The sequence below is a fragment of the Mytilus californianus genome, unplaced genomic scaffold (assembly GCF_021869535.1).
Source record: "Mytilus californianus isolate M0D057914Y unplaced genomic scaffold, xbMytCali1.0.p SCAF_13, whole genome shotgun sequence".
Taxonomy (NCBI): Eukaryota; Metazoa; Mollusca; class Bivalvia; order Mytilida; family Mytilidae; genus Mytilus; species Mytilus californianus.
In genome coordinates, this window is record NW_026262615.1 from 17,537,026 (window position 1) to 17,551,085 (window position 14,060).

The window sequence follows — 14,060 nt, forward strand, 5'->3', positions numbered from 1 at the left end:
ATAATTTCAGGCAAGGATATATTCTCTGGATTAATTGCATGACTGAATGTTCTAGTCAACCCGATTTTTATGGCAATCCTATGGGTAAGAGTTTAGTGGATATGACATTTTGAGCTTTCTCTCAGTGTTGTACATATTTATACAAATTGTTTCTTATATGAACAGGATAAATGATAAATGATTAAAGGAAAAGTCCTTAAAAGCATTGGGATTAAAGGTATTATAAAGTAAATATATCTTTCAGTGAAGTTTTTAAATCGTGGATTTCCTAAATTCCCTGAAAAGCATTGGGATTTGAAGATACTATGAAGTAAATATATCTTAACAGTGAATTTTTTAAAATCGCGGATTTTCTAAATTCCCTGAAATAATTAGTGATTGTGTAAAATATCTAACAGTTTCAGTGATTTTGTAGTCCCTGAAAATAAAATTAAAAAATGTTATTAAATCACAGTAAATATTGCCAGATATTTTTTTTAAATCCCTGATAACAAGTTTAAACTTAACAATGCTTAATATCTGAAATGTGTTTTTTTTGTATATACATGATATAGATAGACTATGACATTGCTAAGTATATTCGTTTAACAGACAATACAATTATCACTTTTCTGTTTTAAAGCACTACAAACCAGTAAAAGTCTTAATGGCCTATATCTGTACTCGACTGTACTGATTTTTACTCGACCAGTCTGAATTGGGCCGAATTTTACTTAATATTATTCGACCCAGTCTTAACCATATTTGACTGTTGTGATTTGTACTTGACCCCTATCTTTGCTATTGAAAATAGTCTCAACTATTACTCGACCAGTCTGAAACAGTCTTAACCCAGTCTCGACCTGTACTCGACCAGCTCTCTACCTATTTTTTTCAGTCTGAACCATACTCGACCAAAGATCTGAACAATACTCGAACAGTCTGAACCATACTTGACCAAATAACCTCTTCTTTATAATTTTGATTGTTAAAAAACTTTTTATTTAAATGACATGACAACAGCCAGAGTTAAATAAATATATATATAAGAACAGATTTTTACATCCTTTGATAATACACGATTCTCTTAGATTTGTCAAATCGAGATAAATAAATTATCTAATTTTAAAGTCTTAAACTTTTATTTACCTGAAAACCACACCTATAATGAGGGTAATAAAACCTTATTAAAAAAAATGCTTTTTGTTTGGCATGTGTTTTTTTTTTAAACAAAACTTGATTTTCCTAAATAAAAACGAATGTAGGATAGAAAGTCACAATTCAGTTTTGAGATTATTTTTCTTTGAACAATTAAACACTTATTTTAAAAAAAAACATTTTTGTATTTTTCTTGAAACAATATCAATAATGATCAAATAATTGTTAAGAAAACAAAATGTTACAGTGTCTAAGTACTTAAATGTCTTTGTGGTGCCAAGAAATATATCCTTTGCACGAATAAAATTTTATAAATCTTTATTTATTAAGTCTTATGAACAATTTCCTAAACTTTAAAAATGAATATGTGTAATAAAAAGTAAACCTTTCAAGATCTTTCTCATAAATATTCAAACAATTGTATACAAATTATTTGTGACTTTTTGTCCTATCAAATTTGTGACTTTCTGTCTTGTGAATTTTTGTCCTGTGACTTTCTGTACTTTGGTTTCATGGTTACATACAATAGTTATTTTGAATTCACTAGATAAGTAATACACGAGTTTAAGAAAAAGATGGTTCTCTTTTTACCTGTAAAACACACCTGTACTGAGGTAATTAAACCATTAAACCTTATTAAAGTGCTTCTTGTATGCCATGTCTTTAATTTTGACAAAACGTATTTAAATTTAATTAAGATAAATTTCTACTGCCACTTTGGAATACATTTCCTTTTTTAAAAGCTAAGGTTATCAAGGATTGCTATGAAAGTTTCATTATTATCATTGCATTATTTTTTCGGTTTTACAAAACAAATGTGTCAATTTTATCATTTATTAATTTGTTTTATATACTATTTTATATATATTTTGATAAAAAAAAATTGAATAACATTTAAGATATTTGAATAATGGTTGAAAGTTCTGGTATTTTTGATGTGCATAAATCAATGCGAACACAATATCATGTAATAAAAACTCATTTAACGAACTTAACAACTTATTACATGATATTTTTTTAATCCAACCAGAAATTTGATCACCTTGTTATATTTTAATTTTAAATGTGATATACATTATATATATATATATATATGTATGTATAACAGTTCCTAAATTGATGAAATACAATAGATAGATACAAAAAATAGGTCTAGGTTGGTTGAGACTTGTTCGAGTATGGTTCAGACTAGGTCGAGTATAGTTAAGACTTGGTCGAGTATGGTTCAGACTAGGTCGAGTATGGTTCAGACTAGGTCGAGCATGGTTCAGACTTGGTCAAGAATGGTTAAGACTGTGTCGAGTATGGTTCAGACTCGTATATAATGGATAAGTACTGGTGGAGTAAAGGTCGAGTCCAAGTTCAGACTGTTTAGTATGGTTCAGACTACAGTCGAGTAATATCAAGTAAATTTAAGACCAATTCTGGTCGAGGAAAAATCAGTTCAGTCGAGTACAAATATAGGCCATTTCAGACCTTTACTGGTTTGTAGTGAAGTGTCACTAAAGAAATGGAACATTAAAGTGTCTATGAAAAAAAGGTATATGTACAGATATAAAAACTACATTTTACCTATGTTTCAATAATGAGTTTGGGTTGCAAAAAGTTGTAAAATCCATGAAATTTCAGGAGTTTTATAAAATCACTGAACGGATAAGTGATTATATGAAATCTTTAAGTTTGACTGGGGATTTTAAAAAATTCCCGAGATAATTTAAAACAATTTACAGATTCACTGTTTAAATTCAGTGAATTTATAAAATAATCAGTCCTTTTGTTCTAATTATTCATAGATTAAAAAAAACCAAAAGTCTACAACATGAACACAGAATTATTGACTTACAACTCAATAATTTAACCTCAATTGAATTTGTATTCATTGAACCTTTAATGTAATCCCTTAGCTAGGGATGGGGTACACATGTTCTAGGCGTGTTTAACTATTAAAAGGAAAAATATGTGAACACTGAAGTTGAAACAAGGGTGATCCCTTTCGTTGACTAATTCGATTCACAACAAATCATTCTTATCCAGGTTAAAACGATGATTAATATATTTTTGATCTGTATTATGAAATCAAATAGTCCTAAAAAAAATCCAACTGCACTTGCTCAATTTCTATTTCTTATCCTATTTATGTTTATATTAGGTTATGTGACCGTCGGCAGTCTTCGGAAGTCATATATATGGTTAATCAGATGGCGCCTAGACCAAAATAACAAGTATAAAAACTAAATGTTTAAACATTTTATAAGGTCCATGCATTGTGCATTGTTTATTTAAGACTTGTTCAAATTTGGTTATACATTTTAGTACGTAAAAAGTATCAAATATGATAATTTTAGTCAAATCTCTGAACATCAATTCTTCATACATGTTGCATGTAGAATATGAATGAGACAACACTTATTTGATTTTTAAATTGCCATTGTATTGATCAAACATAAATGTCTTGTTTTTACAGTGTAAGTCAGAAGAATATGCTTGGGCAAGAAAACATGTCTTCCTGTGGAATTTGGCAACGTAAACAAGCATGTTTATATTCTACTGGATCAATGTGTCGTTCTAGCACAAAACTGTGGACATATTCACATCATATCAATATATCCTCGTCCAGATATGCCTTTGATATTTGCCACTGGAAGACATGATCTAAACCAATCGATTTCTGACTTCTTGTGTGTGTTTATATCTTCGTACTAAGGTATTTAATTCATTGTAACGCCTTGATATTAGATTTTGAAAAAAATATGAATCCTTTTATACTTTACAGCAATTACGGACAGATGCACTAAATATTAACTAACTTTTAGACAAGGTAGTATTATAAGATTGTTATGTAATTTTGCCAATATGCTCCACGATTTTTCTCCTTTTTTTTCTCACCTTGTATTAATACAAGACTGCCGACGGTCACATAACCTAATATAAACATAAATAGGATAAGAAATAGACATTGAGCAAGTGCAGTTGGATTTTTTAGGACTATTTGATTTCATAATACAGATCAAAAATATATTAATCACCATTTTAACCTGTATAAGAATGATTTGTTGTGAATCGAATTAGTCAACGAAAGGGATCACCCTTGTTTCAATTTCAGTGTTCACATTTTTTTCCCTTTAATAGTTAAACACGCCTAGCTAAGGGATTATATTAAAGGTTCAATAAATACAAATTCAATTGAGGTTAAATTATTGAGTTGTAAGTCAGTAATACATCAACGATGTGTTGATATTATTTTGATAAGTTTTGACCAAACTGACAGCTTATAACGAAATATTATTTCAGCATTCCGCCTTCATAAATACTTGACACAAAAAGAATCGTATTTCATAGTTTTGTATAAATCGTACGTAATGCCCCTTATTTCATGGGTATCCTTCTGTTGTACAGCTTGATCCTTAATATGTTAGTCATGTAAGTCTTCAGTTCAGAGGTTGTGTCCCTTTAAAGCAGACTTTTCTGAATGTATCTGTTTGAATATGTTTTGATAGAAACTAAATTGATTTTTTTCAACACTGAAATTCAATATCGCTTGAGATTGTTAGAAAGATAGAAAGTCAAAATATCTTTTGATTTTCTTAACTTTTAGTCTATTATGAATGAAACAAAACATATATTCATGTGCCTGTCGGAAGTCCGACATTTATGTTGTTTTCTAATATTGTGCATTCCACTATATAGTAATTACATACCAAATGGTATCTAAAATATGGAACCGTTTGGATTTCAGAGAACAATTGAAGGTCTTTCCACCTCAAATGCACACGTTTTGATCGAAAACATATAAACATCCGGCTTAAAAGAGTACAAAACACTAAAAGAACAGTCAAACTCATAAGTCGAACATAAACTGACAACGCCATTGCAAACAACGAAAAAGACCAAAAGACAATCAAAAGTATAAAATATACAACATAGAAAACTAAATACTCAGCCACACGAACTCCCACAAAAAACTGGGGGTGATATCAGGTGCTCTGAAATGATAAGCATATCCTGCTTCACATGTGGCATCAGTGAAATTGCTTGTGTAAGCACAAAACAAATATCATTTCCGGTGTCAGATTAAAGCCATCTTTTCAGGCTTACATAACATTACAAAATGGCAAAAAATGTCGTGAATTTTATCATTGAAAGAAAATGTATGACTTACTAGTACTAAAATTAGCCTTTGATATAAAACAACAATATTTGATATTCACATATTCAGTCTTTGCTGATTAGTCATAATCAACTATTTCAACTCATGGCATTTGCAGTTTTATATGTTAAACAATATATAAAAAATATATATCATGATAATCACTTATTGAATAATTATGTAAATTATATGCTGATACTGCTATATATACAAATTTCTAGTAAACATATTTTTAAATTTTAGTCATTGATTGTAACAGTATGAATAACACATAGAAATATAAGATAAGTATTAGAATATGCGTATAGCTGTAAATGATGAAATTATCTATTTTAATTGTTAGTCTTACATGTCTTAATTATTTAATTAGATTGTTGTTTACTTAACATTCAGTGGCAACTAGTTCATGCTCATTCAGGACGATCCAACACCTTGACAAAAAAGTGGTTATATATGGTGTTTGCTGCCAGAGCCCTGTTCGATATCAGCACTTAATCATGTTTTAGTGCTGATATCCGCCTCCTACGACGGGGACGTTGGGTTGGACTTTAGGAGGCATAATTTGTTTAATTTCTGTTATGTTTAAAATCAAAATTAAAACTGATATTCGTATACCTTCATATTTATGTCTCTTTTGGTTCTACATTTTTTATTACTCGTTTTAGTCATATGGAATGACTATTTTCAATGCCTCATTATAGCTGTAATATATGTGAATAATAACAACCTGTGTATCAGGACATCCTTTTACATGCACATGATCAATAAGAGTTCCGCCTTCTGTTGTTGGAATACTAACAAGCTGTCTGAAACCTTTTGATGACATGAAATTTAATACTGTACAGCACCTTTCAAAATATCTTAATTAAAATTACCAATTACAACCATTTTTGCTGATAATTCTTCCAAATTACAGATTGATGTCTCAAAATAATCCAAAATTTTCATAGATTATACTTCTGAGTTCTGTAAACAGTGGCAAATTAAATATATTTTTACTTGTTATCTCGAAAACTATATATTCTTAGTTTGAGGTCAAGTTGCATATTTTAGTTTTTGAAGAGAGCTTGTGAAATACACATACACCACCATGCTGCATTTCCTTTACAGAAAAATAATAAGAATTATTATTTTCAAAAGCTAGACATCTTGGCAACTGAAAACCATCATATCCCATAATTTCAAGACAAATGAATTCTTGACAAGCCCAAGTTTCAGTAAGACAAATAAAATCAGCATTACTTACGTCTGGATTTTGTTTCATGTCTTCTGCATGAGTCTGTAAACCTGGAATATTGTGATATATTATCTGGAAATGTTTTTTGTTTCTCTCTTTTATGCACTACTCCAGGCAAAAATCATGTCATTTTTGAAACATCATTTACAATATCAGGATCACAGCTTTTATTGTCAATTTTTTTTTTTTTTGGTTTCTATTTTTCAATGTGTAGACCAGATTTTGAGGTAACTCTGCTAAGGGCTACATATGCATGGCCATATATGAAACATTAATTCAAATACAACACAAAGAAAAGAGAATAACGGACGATAAAAAAAGAATAGAGAATATCCGATATAAAATGTAGAATACATAAGGGAAAATGAACTGAAAACTATATAATACAATTGAAGAATATGTTTTAATTAGAAAGGACTTCTTACGACCTTCTCTTGAGTTTTATAAATCAGATGGGGATACTTCTAATTCCGAAAGATATGTTAGAGTACACACCATCTGAAACTATTTCCTTTTACAATAGTATAAACTCATCAAAGATACCAAGCTTATAAATTTGCAAGCAAGATGAACGATTTTTTTACACAAGGTTATTCATTGATGTTCAAAAAAAAAAGTTAGAAGGATCTGCTTTCCCCTCCGATGCACCAGTTGGTCAGTCTTTAGTTTTCTTTGTTGTGTGTTGTAGAAAGTTGTGTTTTGTTGTTTATCGTTTTTTCCATCGAGTTGTCAGTTTGTTTTACAATTGTTGAACAACAAGTTGAATACTATAAATTAAGAAATTATTGCGTACATTTATTAATGCTAATATTGAAAGACGGAAAAAAATGCGAGATTACTCATTGCGATTTCAAACATTCTGCATAGAGCTAGATGTATCAAATATCAGAATACGAGTTCTTATCATTACGATACCTACCTATTTGCATTATTCGTAATAATAAAAAGCCTAGCAATAATTTCTGAATTTACAGTATTACTTCGGCATCTTCTGGCTCTTTTTTTTAAATGTCAATCGGTTCTGTATAATTGAATTACAACTTTTGTAACCTTCATTTGGAGACATTTCTAGATAAACCTGTCTATAGCTTGGGCAAGCTTAATCCTATCTAGTTATCATTTGTTGTTTGTGTCATTGGGTTGCTATACTTTGAAGTATGATCAATACTTCCATTATTTCATGTTTCATTTACGAATTTCCCAGAATGTCTTCATACAACCACTTGCGATTATTGAACACGGAGTTGTCTTATGTGTGATTAACTCTTACATGTACACGATCCTTTAAGAACTTCGAAATTCATATAAAAATTTGCAGACTTAATATAAAGCATATACATTATATAATCCGTACAAGAAAAGCAATAAGCTATGCAGTTTCTATTCATTATTTTGTTTTTCTACAATTACACGTCTAATAAATTACCTTAATAACAGAAGTGTCATATTTAAGTCTCTATGCTATATAATATTCATGGAAATAATTGTCAGCTAATGGAAGTTTTTTCTAATGAATTGCATCCATAATGTCTAAGAACATAAGGTCAATAAAAGTATAGCGAAGAAAACCAAAACAAAATACGTTAATTAAGAACTGTCTAGACATTTTGGACCGACGTCTGCAACTTCGTTAAGATATTGACTCGGAGAAGTATATTTGAAGTTTAATATGGTATTTTGTACCAAATCACAGCCATTGTCTGCACATCGACATTTTTATTTAATTCGGACTTCCGTAGATGTTCTTTGATTCATATGAATTTTATCATCTATTGAATAACAGAAAAGTTTAAAATGACCCTATAGACTTTGCTTTTGTCTGTTGAGAAACAGACGATGTGATTAAAAATTGCAAGTTACACAAAAACCGGTATCAATAGTCTATTAAACCTAGAAAGATGATTTCTAGAATGTTAGCTTGATAAACAATATAACCATACAATACGTATGCTGAATTAAAATGCAGTTTGGTATACAATTAAACGTTTGCTAATTTGAAAGTGCAGTCAGTGGTGTAGATTGCCCTCTATTATTACCGCAATAGGGGGTTTATAGAGGTTTTGCAATTGAACAAGAAGAATCTATTAAAAATAATAGCGGCTGTTTCATTTTATTTCATCATAATTATGTTAAAATGCCTTACCCAGCAAACACAAAAACATCTTTAAAATGTTTTTAAAATGTTGTGTCTAATGTCATGAAAATATCACAAAAAAACGTGAGAAAAACATTAAATGTATGGTAGAATATATATCGCTAAAACGTTTTCTAATATATTTTCTAAAATATTTGCATAATATAATTAAAATGTTGTAAAGAAATATCATGATAATGTGAAAAACAATGGCGTATAAAACATTTTGATAATCTTTTAAAAAATATTTTCTAGAAATATTTTCTGAACGTTTGAAAAATATCATGAACATCAAATAATGTTATAAAAATGTTTTTTGGATGTTTTCTTGCAAGTGAGACTGTGCCTAAAAAATGTTTTCAAAATGTTTTTGGTTGATATCTAGATCATATCAATAAAAAAATGTCTGTACTTTTGATTGAGTTTCCTGCTTTTTTAAATAACAAATCATTAGTTAAATTAATTTATACACAGTGATTATTTCTATATACAAACAAGAATAAATCAGTTGTTTTGCTAAGCATATGAAATTCACAATTCAGAGTCTCTAAAAACAAGAAGTATCTACAAATTTTGACACATCCAAAATGGCAGACACAACTCATCATGGTCAAGCCACTTACCAAATATGAAGTAATTCTGTTCATCAGCATTGCTAATTAAAGTAATGAAAAATTTGAGAACATTCAACATTTTGAAATACAAAGTATAAGCAAACAGGAAACAGGTGCCAGATACAAAAATGTTCATACATCACAATTCATCACTATCAAGCAGCTCATTAAATATGAACTGATCTTTATCAGCAGTTTTGGGAAAAACAGCACTTGATGAAAATATTTGTTGGACAAAATCCGACAAATATAGATGGACAGACGACAGACAGTGCAAGAAAGCCCACATTCCAACCACAATGGTATAATGTTTAGTTTTTCACTCTCATTTTTATTACCTATCTTATACACATCATGCATATGTCAACCTGAACATGCATGACATATATGCCATTGGACATTATGCAAACATTATACACATTTTTAAGTTCAAGTTACATTGACTAAAACTTGTGTCCCAAATTCAGATTTTTCAAAACAACTTCTCTTTCTAAACTAAAAAGCTACACTTCTAATAGGGTCACATCTTCAGTCAATAATCATTGATAATTGGCTGAACAGATGAGAACAAAACACCATTTTACATCAACTATTTGATTTATTTAAGAATACATTGAAACAGTCAATCAATTGTCTTATTCAAAATCACTTGGAATGTCTTGTAGTGTCTTATATCTTTTTCTTGCTGTGCCATGCTTCTGAAAAAAAAAATTAATCTTACATTCATATATGAACTTCTTGCACATTCCTTTATTATAGAACGATTCACGTTGCCTGAAGGATATACATCCCCTCCCCTTTAAAGTTTTGAAACAAATAACGATGATAGTCTGTCGGAAGGGGACGATAAATGGCTGACCGTGTTAAGAGAGAGCAATAATCCACGCTGAACTTCATTTAGTTATTAAAAAAAAAACACATAAAAAACTTTAGACTAGATATGTGTCCAGTCCAGAGTCTTATTTCATTATACTCGTTGATTGTTGTCTATCATATTTTTTTTCTTTTATTGTTTTGTATTAAATCAGGCTGTTGTTTTTCTTGTTTTTTTTAGTTTTCATTAAATGCATTGTATCATGTAAGGGCCTTTAAAAGCCCTGCTACATAATGTCATTAAACATCTTATTGTCCTTTTTAAGTGTTAAACTCTGTAGAGTGACATAGTTTATAACTTGTCATTTGTATCTAAGGGCATATGATAGTCCTAGAAGTATACTATAGGCACATAATAACTTATCGAAGTGTGACGCATTGTTTTCGCAATGATGATAATAATATAACTTAACTTCCGAGAAACACACAGATGTCATTAAATGAGTTGTTTATATGTATTTGAAATACTTCAAAGGAAAGCAAATATGTTTATGAAAGCACATTGTTGGACTAAAAGATTGATTTAAATAAACAACTTGTTTCTTTTTTGTCACAAAAAAAAAAAATTATTCAAATATCCAGATATCTTTTCTGTATTGTATGCCCTTAATCTTGAATGTAATGCATTGTTTATGCTAAATATTTGAATTAGATATGGAATAACAGTAATTCTGTATGAAAATCTTACTTCAAAAAAAATTCTCCTGAAAGGTTGTAGACATTTCAAAGAACCTGCGCCACTTCCAAATTGTAAACCTGCATATTGAACTTGTCCTTTGTGGCTTTTCTTTTAGCTCCTGTGAAAAAATAAAAGATTTTAAGCAACAGTTTATATTATCTTGCTTGTGCTGAAGTCTTACATAGTCTTTGTAATGTTCATTAAGCTGTTAAGGGAAATTTAATTTACTGTTTTGCAAATACATACATACATACACTGATTTTACTAGAAAAAAAATCTCCATATTCAAATGGTGCTTATATTAGTGTTATTGTAACTTGTTTGTGTGCCTCGGAAACAAGGTATTGAGTCATGCTTATTGCAATAGTTGTTGTTGGTTTAAGTCTGTCAAATTTCTTTTTCATAATACATGTATGTATTTAATGTAGGCAGTTAGATGTTTTGTTTCAATTGTGTTGAGAAAAATTTAACATTTGTTTGTCAAGGCTTCAAAGTGGACTATATGGCATTGGTTTTCTCAGTTTTGAAAGCCGTACAGTGACCTATAATTTCTTTTATCCAAGTCATTTAAATTCTGGTGGATAGCTACTTATAAGATAAATGTATAGACTATTTACAAGTATCACTCCAAACGTTTGCTTGCCTTGGCTTGGGCCCCCTTTTTTTCAAAACCTTGATCCGCACCTCCAGAAACAGATGTAATTTGGTTCCGATTATGATTGAACACACACAATGAATGCACAAGTTTCATCTTAACAGATTAGTCATTCTTACCAAGTGAGTATATATCGCGTAACAAACAATTTTCTTGGCTCTCTTTGTTGATATCCTGTCTTCGTTTCGAAATTCAAATTTCAAAATCATTTCTGGTGATAAAACAAAAGTCGATTCCGGAAAAGGTCGGTTTTCCGTAAAGCATATAAACGATACGAAAATTGAACTTAGTACAGTTACAGTTTTCATTTCTTAATTTCTAAAATATACACGAACGAAATGAATAAACATTAAAGAACGGTGATTGTTTATTAATACATTATTGCTTAATTTAATGTTGACTCTTTTGAATTTTAATATAAGAAGGAATAAAATCTGACTTCAAGGATCTTCAAGATATCAATTAAGGATTTCAACCATAGTATCTTGCTTGTCATGATATTGATGAAATGTAATACTATATCTTATCCTGAAAAAAAACGAGCTAATTCCACAAAACGTTGTTTGTGGGGTTTTGAATAAAGTTTAAATAAAATATTATTTTTATATCCGCAAAATGTTGAATAAAATATCAGTAAGACTATTAAGTAATGTGTATGTCAGAATATTTTATAGAAAACATTTAGCTGATATTTTTCAGATGTTTTATGTAAAACATTTTAATTTTACGTTATAAAACATTTTATGCAAATAGCAAAACTATATTTTCTGTTAAACATTTTTTTGCAGAATGTTTTTTGGATATTTGGAAAATATTTACTCTAAATGTTGTTAAAATATAAAATACCAATTGAAGAAAATATTTTCTTTTTATATTATAAAATATCTACGGGATATTTTAGAACAATGTTTGAGAACATGAATAAAAGATATTTGCAAATAATATTTTGCTAATGTTGTAAAAACATTTTACTTAAATGTTAGAAATAAAACATTTCAAAAACAATAAAATAAACATTTTTTTTTATGTTTAAATGATATCTTATTGAAATATTTTGTGAGAGACGTCCATATGACATTTAAAAAATGTTTTTAAAATGTTGTGTGTTTGCTGGGTTACACTATATTATACTATATATTTATTAGATGATTACTGTTACCTACTTCATTTTCAATGTTCAGATGACAAGTTTCTAGGCTTGCTAGCAGTTACTGAAAGTCAGCTCAAATACCTAATCTGCCGGTATTTTTCCAAGCCATTGTACAATCTAATATCGGTGGTACCTCACTGTGACATAAGCTTCAACATCGTACAAATATACTATTGTACGCGACCTTTTCATTTCATCGAGATTTCACACACCAAACTTGTTCGACAACTTTATTACATTTAGATTGTAATATTATGCATTGTAAAATTCTTAATGTTTTGTATTTTCTTTTGTAGATATTAGTCTGAACAGTGAGATGTACAATATGATGTATGATGTGTGGACTTTTTCGATTGATTATTTTTGATAACATTGTTTTGTTCCTACAAATTAAAACTGTTTGGTGTATCTCCTGCCATAATTAGTCTTTGTTGTTTCTTAATATAGAATCAGAAATAATTTATGGTCGGAGGAGCAAAGCGAGGTAGAACATAAATTTGAAATTTGAAATAGCGAGGATAAAACTTGAGAACAACATACAAATTATTTTCTGTGGTTGTTGAATGATGCATATTTTATTTTGATTGGTATCAAAGTTAATGAAACTCTTCGTAATTACAGTCAAATAAATGTCGACAGACAACGTTGTTTCAATTTTAGACATTACCGGTCGTGTATGAGGGTTTGGGTTTTCAAACATTTATTCTTAATTATTTCGCCCATTATCTACTTTCTTTTATATATAAACACTATTTAAAATCTGTATTCTTAAAATTTAATTCGAGGGCATTTATCTGTATTCTGGAAACTGCATCCAGACCCTCATACACCAACAATTATGCTCACAAATAATTAATAATTTACCTGAATAGTTAAGTGATTTGTATTGAGAAGGGCTTAAGATCGTGAGTTGGATCTATTTTACTGAATTTGCTTGGGGTAGGATTAAAAAAATCTATACGCTTCAATTGTGTCGATATTTTTGACTCCGTCTTATTAGGAGAACAGAAAACTACTGCAAAGGGATTTCCAAATAGGGGAGGGAAATGTTCCAATAGGTCTTGAATTCGCGAATGGTATGAATCACTAGCAACAAACAAGACGACACAAGCCGATGTATTAGCGTTTAGTAGCAAGTCTGCTGCATCAGGTGGAAATTGTGTAAAATGGTAAAGGATTTTTGTTACAGAGACGATCGCCTCGGTTGCCTCAACGTAAGCTACGACAATGGTCTAGTTGTTTAGCCATCTATAGACATTATCTGTTTAGATATGTTTAACAATGCTCTATATAGTTGTTTGACATAACGATTATAAAAGTTAAGCTATGACGGAGTGAATGTCCGTAAAGATTATTAAACTTTGTGAAAAAAATGCCTGGATAAAAACATTAGGATAAAATCGGCTCTACTTTTTAGATTAATAGATTAAAGTC

At 29.7% G+C, this 14,060-nt stretch overlaps 1 long non-coding RNA gene across 1 annotated transcript; it reads right to left on the reverse strand.

Moving 5' to 3' along the window:
- Nucleotides 1–9,823: 9,823 nt before the first annotated feature.
- LOC127723286 (uncharacterized) lies at nucleotides 9,824–12,107 on the reverse strand. Its single transcript, XR_007991979.1, has 3 exons — nucleotides 11,596–12,107; nucleotides 10,831–10,939; nucleotides 9,824–9,967 (listed from the first exon to the last, which is right to left on the reverse strand). It is a non-coding gene; the product is annotated as an uncharacterized LOC127723286 (long non-coding RNA).
- Between the last annotated feature and the right edge of the window lie 1,953 nt (nucleotides 12,108–14,060).